An 11,055-nucleotide genomic window follows, 5' to 3' on the forward strand; every position below is an offset into this window, starting at 1 on the left:
ATTAGAAGTCTTCAATGATTAATGGACGAATCTGTGAGGCTGGGTGGATGGTTATTGTTTATTGTGTTTATACATGTATTCCTGTACAGACGGTGGCAACAAATCTCCTTATTAAGGACAAATAAAGATCTATCTATCTAACATTGATTTTTATTGCAGTAGAGTTCAGAAGAAGTGCCTTTTTTAACAAATATGAGAAGTTAAGGTGTATGACTCAGTCAGTAGATGCATGCAGTGTGGATTAGTCAGTTAATTGAGGCTTAATTGATGCTGCAGTATCTTCACTATCATCATGATGGTGACTTTATTTGCTCTGAAGAGGTGCACACTTTGAATCTTCCATCCTGTAAATGTGTTAAATGTTGTTTTTAAACCCAGTCTGCTGGTTTAGAGGGAGGGGATGAGTCTGAGTGGCTGTGCAGGATATGATTGTGAGTAAATCTCATGCAAAAAATAAAATGTAAAGCTTCATTTTTGCTGTTTTAATCTGAATGTATTCAACTTTGAATGTTGAGAGGACAAATAATCACCACTGCATGCTGGTGTTATGAAAGCATTAGATTATTTTATTGTTAATAAGAAGTCTTCAATGATTAATCGACTAATCAAAGATGAGTTTTATTGCAGTAGAGTTCAGAAGAAGTTCCTTATTTAATAAATATGAGGTGTATATTTCTGATATTCCCTCTGAGGTTCTGGGTCCTCACTCTCTAACACCTCTCAGTCTTATTAGTATTTGTTTGCGTCTCCTGTGACGCACGTTTGTCACCACCATGACGCCGGTTTCTCTCTCTGAAGGTTGACCCCCTGAGGAGAGTTCACAGCAGAGACTCAGAACCTGTTTAACGTGGAGGAGAGTTGGACTCCTCTCTGAGAAATATGATGTGTGTGCTTTATTTCTGCACCTGAGGTCAGAAGTTTCCCATCAGAGAGTGTGTGTTTCCAGCAGCTCATATTGAAAATCATTTGAAGAATAATGACGGCTGTAGAGATGTTTGCATTGCGTAACGCTGCGGGTTAAAAAATACAATTTCACACACGATAAACACGACCGCCGCCGCCGCCTGCTTCAGAGACGATCCTTTATACCTGCACGCAGCCTCTGTTGTGTTTCTGCAGCTTGTTAGTGTCTGATAGATGTTAGAAGGTCACACAGACTCAGATTTATGTGCACATTGTGTTTGGATTGCCGTCTTTATGAAGATGAATGGAAACATTACGCAGAGTAATAGCTGCTTCACTTCAGGAGTCAGATGTTTGAGATGAAGGCCTGGATCTGGTCCACAGGCCACTGTTTGCCTTCCACTGCTGCTGGGAAATAATTCATGCCTCAGTATGTGGAGTTGGCAGCTCATGTGGCTGAATCAATACCACACAGCCTGCATGTGTGTGTGTGTGTGTGTGTGTGTGTGTGTGTGTGTGTGTGTGTGTGTGTGAGAGAGAGAGAGAGAGAGAGAAACAGATGTTGTCACAACTTGCTTATTGTCCAAGAAGTAAAGGTTACTGAGGATCATTTGGGCCATGCTCGGTGGCATCAAGCAACAGAACCTCTGTTGCTGCAAGTCAAATCAGAGGGTTGGAAAAAGAATGTATATACTCATTTCAAACAGCAGGGGGCGCTGTTTACATCTGACTTCTTTGTTGGTCATCATCACGTCAGACATTGAGGTAGCAGGTAAAGATTTTACAGCTGAGGATGAAGTCACTGCATTAAACACAGACATGACTCTGTAGTGGAAGTCACTGCATTAAACACAGACATGACTCTGTAGTGGAAGTCACTGCATTAAAAACAGACATGACTCTGTAGTGGAAGTCACTGCATTATAAACAAACATGACTCTGTAGTGGAAGTCACTGCATTAAACACAGACATGACTCTGTAGTGGAAGTCACTGCATTAAGCACAGACATGACTCTGTAGTGGAAGTCACTGCATTAAGCACAGACATGACTCTGTAGTGGAAGTCACTGCATTAAACACAGACAGGACTCTGTAGTGGAAGTCACTGCATTAAACACAGACATGACTGTAGTGGAAGTCACTGCATTAAACACAGACAGGACTCTGTAGTGGAAGTCACTGCATTAAAAACAGACATGACTCTGTAGTTGAAGTCACTGCATTAAAAACAGACATGACTCTGTAGTTGAAGTCACTGCATTAAAACATGACTCTGTAGTTGAAGTCACTGCATTAAAACATGACTCTGTAGTGGAAGTCACTGCATTATAAACAAACATGACTCTGTAGTGGAAGTCACTGCATTAAACACAGACATGACTCTGTAGTGGAAGTCACTGCATTAAACACAGACATGACTGTAGTGGAAGTCACTGCATTAAGCACAGACATGACTCTGTAGTGGAAGTCACTGCATTAAGCACAGACATGACTCTGTAGTGGAAGTCACTGCATTAAACACAGACATGACTGTAGTGGAAGTCACTGCATTAAACACAGACATGACTCTGTAGTGGAAGTCACTGCATTAAAAACAGACATGACTCTGTAGTGGAAGTCACTGCATTAAACACAGACATGACTCTGTAGTGGAAGTCACTGCATTAAAACATGACTCTGTAGTGGAAGTCACCGCATTAAAAACAGACATGACTCTGTAGTGGAAGTCACTGCATTAAAAACAGACATGACTCTGTAGTGGAAGTCACTGCATTATAAACAAACATGACTCTGTAGTGGAAGTCACTGCATTAAACACAGACATGACTCTGTAGTGGAAGTCACTGCATTAAGCACAGACATGACTCTGTAGTGGAAGTCACTGCATTAAACACAGACAGGACTCTGTAGTGGAAGTCACTGCATTAAACACAGACATGACTGTAGTGGAAGTCACTGCATTAAACACAGACAGGACTCTGTAGTGGAAGTCACTGCATTAAAAACAGACATGACTCTGTAGTTGAAGTCACTGCATTAAAAACAGACATGACTCTGTAGTGGAAGTCACTGCATTAAACACAGACATGACTCTGTAGTTGAAGTCACTGCATTAAAACATGACTCTGTAGTTGAAGTCACTGCATTAAAACATGACTCTGTAGTGGAAGTCACTGCATTATAAACAAACATGACTCTGTAGTGGAAGTCACTGCATTAAACACAGACATGACTCTGTAGTGGAAGTCACTGCATTAAACACAGACATGACTGTAGTGGAAGTCACTGCATTAAGCACAGACATGACTCTGTAGTGGAAGTCACTGCATTAAGCACAGACATGACTCTGTAGTGGAAGTCACTGCATTAAACACAGACATGACTGTAGTGGAAGTCACTGCATTAAACACAGACATGACTCTGTAGTGGAAGTCACTGCATTAAACACAGACATGACTCTGTAGTGGAAGTCACTGCATTAAACACAGACATGACTCTGTAGTGGAAGTCACTGCATTAAACACAGACATGACTCTGTAGTGGAAGTCACTGCATTAAACACAGACACGACTCTGTAGTGGAAGTCACTGCATCCACAAATGCAGGTTCAAACTCTTCTCTGGACCTGAGTCCGTTTTAGATGGACTGAGGGGAAGTGGAAAACTGTCCTGTGGTCTGATGAAATCCTGGACTCTGTGTCCTCCGCTCTAAAGAGGAGAGGGACCACCCGGCTTGTTATCAGCTCACAGGTCAAAGCCAGCGTCCCTGATGGTATGGGGATCATGAGAGTCCATGGCATGGGTAGCTTCCACATCTGTGAAGGCTCCATTAATGCTGAACCATATCTACAGGTTTAGGAGCAACACATGCTGCCATCCAGACCATGAGGTCTTCAGGAAGACCTTACAGATTTCAGCAAAACCACATTCTGCACAGATTACAACAGCATGGCTCTGTAGTAGAAGAGTCCAGGTGCTGAACTGGTCTGCCTGCAGTCCTGACTCGTCCCCCATTGAAAACTAAAAACACGACGAAGGAGACCCTGTGGAGCAGCTGAAATCCTCTATCAGGCAAGACTGGGACAGCATGTAACTTTAAAGTCCAGAACCTGGTCTCCTGGGTTCACAGAGTGTTGTTGTGACATTCTCTTGAACTGAAAAATGATGTTTGCACCATTTTAAATTTCATACAGGGTTCCAATGATTTGCACACCATCATATTCAGTCTCATCCACCTCTCAGTCTTCCATTGTGAGTTAATGTGTCTCTGGTCCTGTTCCCTGTCACAGATTCTCCACAGTGAAATCTGTATTCATGCTTTGGCCTGAGATTCAGTGGCTCCCTCGTGCAGCTCTGACTGTCACACTGACTGAATGTGGAGACGCTGCCAGGCTCCATCACCGCCTCCAACAATCAGACAGTTTCGGGGGCGAATCCATCATCCTGTCTTCTTCACCCACTTCATCGATGGACGGATGTGACAAACATTTCCACCGAATTCTTATTCTGTGCGTTAACGCTACGACAGGAATAAATACATATAAAGAAGGATATCAGTTTAAACCTCCCTCCTGTGGGAGACTGGATCTTTAACGAGGTCCGTGGGTCAGGGCTTGGTCTGTTTGGAAACATGAGACTACACGAGTTAGACGTCGCCTCATTAGGAGGAAATACATGAGCTGTACAGACCATGAGTGTGTGTCGTACCATCCTGCAAACATGTTTATGTCTGCTGTGGTTCATCATGGATGTGTGTGAGCTCTTTGGACTTTTGGTGGCGGCCTCTAGTGGACATTTGGAGAACTGTAGTTTTGAACTTTGGCTTTGGTGTCAAGTTTTTGAACACCAGAGGTCACTGGCCTTTGATTTCATGTTCAAATAATAAGTGCATGTAGTTTTTGTTCATTTAAGTTGTGTGTTTGATTGTTTTTGACTTTTTTTGATATGAAATCTGAAGAGAGAGGGGAAATATGGGGAGCAGAGAGAGGGGGATGACGTGCAGAAGAACCAGCGGTCACTGCGATGAGGACTGTAGCATAATGAGGACTGTAGCATAATGAGGACTGTAGCATAGCGAATCTTGTAAAGGTTGAACATGAACATCTGGTTTTACTCCAGTTCAGTGGACTTCAGGTTTGTGACATACAGCAGGAGGACGTGATCTCCTGTGAGTCTAAAGCATCCAGGACCGCTCTGATTAAAGGCGGCGTCGTTAAATAATCCTGGATGATCGGGATGTGTACAGAGAGCGGACGTGTAATTAGAGGCGGCGCTGGCTGATATTCGGCGAGCGTGCTCACCTCTACAGAGATCATTAACGTCACCTGCACACTGCTGAACAGGTTTATTAATCATCACTTTAATGAGAGAGCTTAATGCTTTCTCTCGAGTCCTCGCTGACATTCAGCGAAGAGGAGCGGTGAGAGGGTCAGAGAGGAAGTGGTGGACTCTGACGGAGGTAATGAGAGGGCTTTTCAGAGGCACAGGTTCCATGAGAGGAGCTTCAGAGGATGATCGCAATCGCTGAAGCTGAAGACATGAGCTGGGTCATATTCTGACGCTCAGTTCTTTACATCTTGACAGTCCATGTCCTAAAAACTCAGAGCGTGATGTTTGAAAATATAGATTTGAATAAGGGAACATCCTGTGATCGTGACTCTGCAGTGGAAGTCACTGCATCCACAAATGCAGGTTCAAACTCTTCTCTGGACCTGAGCCAGTTTTAGATGGACTGAGGGGAAGTGGAAAACTGTCCTGTGGTCTGATGAAATCCTGGACTCTGTGTCCTCCGCTCTAAAGAGGAGAGGGACCACCCGGCTTGTTATCAGCTCACAGGTCAAAGCCAGCGTCCCTGATGGTATGGGGATCATCAGAGTCCATGGCATGGGTAGCTTCCACATCTGTGAAGGCTCCATTAATGCTGAACCATATCTACAGGTTTAGGAGCAACACATGCTGCCATCCAGACCATGAGGTCTTCAGGAAGACCTTACGGATTTCAGCAAAACCACATTCTGCACAGATTACAACAGCATGGCTTTGTAGTAGAAGAGTCCAGGTGCTGAACCGATCTGCCTGCAGTCCTGACTCATCCCCCATTGAAAACTAAAAACACGCCCCTCTCTCTTCGTGACTCTCGGTCGTCCTGTGGGGATTCAGATTAAGTGAGTTCTTGTTGGGCGACACAAATTCACGAGGCGCTGAACTCGCTTCTTTCATTTATTCCTGAAAGTTGAAAAATCTGAACTCCAGCGAGTCGTTCGTGCCTCGATGGCCACTCAGCGTGCAGATCGTTTGAGTTTAAAGGTGACATATTCTGCTCTTCTTCATCAACATATCTTGGTCTAAGAGGTCCCCAAAACATGTCTTTAAAGTTTATTCCTCATAAAAACACTTTGAAATCAGATTCTGGTCTGCCTGTAAACCCCTCTTTTTCAGCCCTGCTCAGAACAGGCTGTTTTCTGTGTCTGTGCCTTTAAATGAGAATGAGCTCTCTGACCACGCCCCTCAGGAAGTGGGCGTGGCCTCGGCCGTCCAGCACGTTGATCTAATGTTTACATGTTGGCTGAATATACACGGCTGCTCACAGACCCGCGTTACTTCAACCCTCTGAATCTGATCCAGAATCTGATCCTGACGGAGAGGCGCCTGCAGCAGGACCTTTCTGAACCATTGGTCACAGATTTAGTGTTTCTTGTTGTTTTATTTGTCAGCATGTCGACGTGTGTCTTGGTACACAGCTACCAACATGTAGCTATGTGGCTATGCTAACTAGCGCTAGCACTTTTCCATGAAAACTAAAAATCATCCACTAGATCTTCAAATCTGCAGACGTGGGGAGTCAAAGCGACCTTTGTGTTTATTAAGACAGCCTACAACTAGCATGCCTCCCTCCTAAGCTCCTTGTTAGCACACATGTGTGCAGGGAATGAAAAACGGAGGAGGGGTTGAGTTGTATTTTATACAGTCTATGGGCTGAACAAGCTCCGAGCTCTGACTTCCTGTTACAGACCGGATGGCGTTGTGACGTATGAAAAACACTGAAAACTGAAACGGCTGGTTTCAGCACACATTTACAGAAAGGTGGAGAAATCAGAACAGGGGCAGAATGGAGTCTTTGACTTTTCAGGGGGTTTGTAGACAGGGACACAGATTTCAGGGAGAGAACCATTAGAAAGAACATTCTGCAGGATATGTCACCTTTAAGATTTGATGTGTTGTATGGACCGGTGGAGGTTCCTTCATCTGGAATATCTGGGACACATTAGCCCCGTTTCCACCAAGCGGTTCAGTTCGGTTCGTCTCGGTACGGCACGCATTTTGTGGTGTTTCCATTGACTAAAGATCCCTCCCTCTGACAGGAGACACTGTAAAGAGATCATCAGTGATGTTCACCCGTCAGAGGTCAGGGTGTCACGCCTGATCGTGAGTGTTCCATTCAGATTATCTGAAAACATCAGCGCGTATCAGATCCTCTCTGAAACACTCACACTCATCTGGACGTGTCAGAATCTGCAGATCCGTCCACAGGAGACGGAGCGGAGGGTGAAAGATTGGAAGTGGAGGACAGGAACGACAGGAGCTGGACACAAAAACAAACCGCTCCGTGTGTGAGAGAGAGAGAGAGAGAGAGAGAGAGAGAGAGAGAGAGAGAGAGAGAGAGAGAGAGAGAGAGAGAGAAAGAGAGAGAGAGAGAGAGTGAAAGAAAGAGAGAGAGAGAGAGAGAGAGAGAGAGAGAGAGAGAGAGAGAGAAAGAAAGAGAGAGAGAGAGAGAGAGAGAGAGAGAGAGTGAAAGAAAGAGAGAGAGAGAGAGAGAGAGAGAGAGAGAGAGAGAGAGAGAGAGAAAGAAAGAGAGAGAGAAAGAAAGAGAGAGAGAGAGAGAGAGAGAGAGAGAGAGAGAGAGAGAGAGGAACTAGAAGCGTGAGTCATTTGCCTGCTGGGCTTCACCCAGCGAAGATGAGGAGTGTGTCAGTTCAAAACGAAAACATTTCAACATTTCTCATCCCGGGTATTCAGCGCCGCTCGGGCCAAACATTTTAAACTGTCCCCTGCTTTCATTTCACGCTGTGACAAATCACAACAATTCCTCCTCCCGTCTCTAAAAGCTTATTAAAATCACCCCCATGTTCAAACTGAGAGCAGTTTGTTTTGTTTCTCTGCCTTTTTTCCCTCTTTCTCTTTATTTTGGAGGAGAGCTGGGAGAGCTTTCTGAAAACCAATGAATATTTAACCTCTTTTATTTGGATCGCTCCCGTATGGATCTGTTGAGGGGAGTTATTTTCATGACTGACTGACTGAGTGTTATCTTTGAGAGGTAAGCCGTGATTTCACACAGTCTGATCTGTCCTGAGCCGCCTCTCTAAAGGGCGACCGCTTCAAGAATTAAAGTTTAATAAAGTTTATTATAAAAAGATTCAGGGTGCACACACTCTGTGATTCTGCCCGAGCATGTTCCACCTCAAACGTCTGGTTTGTTTGACTCGTGTGAGCGACTTTGTTTCCATATTTAGCGAGTTTTCAAGCCTCTCCAGCGACTGTTTTTCATCAACTAGCAACAAAAGTAGAGACTTCTCTGGTGTTATTGGAGACTCTGATGTGAAAGCAAGTATCCTTCTTTCATTAGACTTTCACCAGATCTGCTGTGGTCCAGCTCCCTGCTCTCTCTTCTGTCAACATCCAGGACCTCCGGACAGCTGGAGTCATGTGACCGAGGTTTCCCCTTCTGTAATCCCTGAATCAAGGATCCTCCTCCTCCTCTCCTCATCCATGTTGTCTTTCTGGTCCTCTGAAAACCTCTGACCTGTTGACTCCAGGCCTGGCTCCGCTCATCATGACTTTGGTTTGTTGTTGTAGTTAAGTGAAATACGATCTGGTGATAACACAGAGTCTTTTATTCTGAAAATTAACCGGATGTTTTCATTTGGTTTTGGTGAAACCTGACTTCCTGTCCCGCTCCATCTGCTCTGTTGAGATTGATGCGTCGTGCTCCGGCATCCGGCAACAAATAGAAGTCTTGTGGATCTGATCCGGAGGACTCAGACCTGCCGGATCAGAGACGCAGCCGGAACGCAACGGAGCGGATCCAGTGGAAGTTAACACATTGACTAGAATAGAAACCTATCAGATCTGGAGCTGTGAGCAAGACCAAAGACCTTTTTTGAGTCCGGCTGTAAACATGTTTATTTCAGCCTTTTTGAATGGGTGTGTATGTGGCTGCCAGGCTTCTGGAGCCAGCCTCTAGTGGACACTGGAGGAACTGCAGTTTTTAACACTTCTGCGTCAGCTTCATTTCTCAAGACTGGAGGTTTCTGCTTGGAATCTGAGCTGTAGAACCCTTCAAAAACATCCTTCAATCTGCTTGATTCTTATTGTTTTGGAGGACTCCGACCTGCCGGATCAGATATGCAGCCGGAACGCAACGGAGTGGATCCAGTGGAAGTTAACACATTGACTAGAATAGAAACCTATCAGATCAGGAGACGATCTGGTGGAATTTGGCCGTTACTCTTCTTGACAAGCAGCAGGTGCTGCCCTCCCAAAGCACTCACAGGCAGCCCAGTCCTTGTCGTGCAGCGGTCCCTTCTAGCTTCAGTCAGAGCAGGAGATGTTCACCCCTGCGTGTGCAGACTGCAGGTGAATCAGGCGTGCATGTAGCCTCCGCTGGCTGATCTCACTCTGACTGGATGTAAATATAAAAAGTTCATTTCTTTGGACCAAATCCAAACAGCATGAACTGAGCAGTGTAGGTTTAGTTTCAGACGTCAGAGGAGTGTCATCTGATGAAACTGTCCATCATGCTTTTAGACAGTTTCCAGTTGAATCATACATTTTTGACTTTACTGGAATCAGAGCGTGAACAAATCCGTCTCCACTTTTATTTACAAGACATCAGCGACCTGTCTGCAGCGGCTTCTGTGGAGACGACATCAGCAGCTTTGTACTCTGGTGATGATGCAACCTCCCGACACTGAAGCATGAGAAACACAAATCCATCAAGTTGCCCTCAGAACATTTGGAGGCTGTCAAACGAGAGTGCAGAACTCCTCCGCTGCACTTTTGCACCCGGACAAACTCGGGGGAGTTGAGTGACACCTTAAAAACATCTCTAAAGGACGGGGTCTGGTTAAGTCTGATTAGAGACGCGATGCAGATGAACTCAAACTTTGGCTTGGATCTTTGCTGTTCTCTTTGTTGCCTGAAGCGGCTCCAGAGCTGTGAGGTGTGGATGTTTTATTCCTCTGACATCTGTTCGAGCGCTGAGACGAGTAAACACAGCCACAATTAGCTTTCCTCAGAAAGCAGTGTACTCAGTGTAACATCAACTCTAACACGTGCACACTGAGCATCAACAGCCTTTGTAAACATGTTTATTCCTGCTGTACTCCATGAGGACTGACTCACTGCAGGAAACAGCCTCAAGTGGACACTCAAGGAACTGCAGTTTCTGATACTTCCACTTTGACACTGTGGGTTTCTGCTTGATATGAAAGCCGGGTCATGTGTTGATAATGAAATTAGCATGACAGATAATTCATCTTGGGAACACACTGTAATAATCCACCTGATGATGCCTGCTTGGTGAAACCAGGGCGCTGTTTTTCATACATGTTCCGGGGCACACAGCATCCAACTTGGTAACATGAATACTAAATGAATGAACTCCTGCAGGATGAATAAACACAATCACAATCATTATAATGTTTTTTTTTCACAGGATAAACAGACAGAGAAGGGGATTACTTCTGACAGCAGAGGTAACCTGCCAACAACCTTCAGAAGTGAGGTTTGGAAACACATCAGCGCTGCTCGCTGAGCTCTGAGCACCAGCATAATTGAAGGTGACTCAGATGAGCCTTTTATCATTTTTAAAAACTCTCCTCTTTGCTCACCAGGCGTCTGAACAGTTACAGAACGATTTCAGAGGATTATTGATGTGAGAAAAGAATTACCTTTAACTGCTTTCCCTTAGGAATTCATGCCCTCGAATGAACCAAAATAAAGACACTCAAATACAGTTTCTGTATCTGCTCACAGATCACTAAAAATAGAACTCTAAAAAGTTCCCACTTGGCAGCCGACAGTTAGGACCTCAGGTTCTTGGAGCTGCTTTTGCATAACTGACCATCCTCCAGTGATGGTCAGCAGGATAAA

This window comes from Notolabrus celidotus, unplaced genomic scaffold (assembly GCF_009762535.1).
Source record: "Notolabrus celidotus isolate fNotCel1 unplaced genomic scaffold, fNotCel1.pri scaffold_239_arrow_ctg1, whole genome shotgun sequence".
NCBI lineage: Eukaryota > Metazoa > Chordata > Actinopteri > Labriformes > Labridae > Notolabrus > Notolabrus celidotus.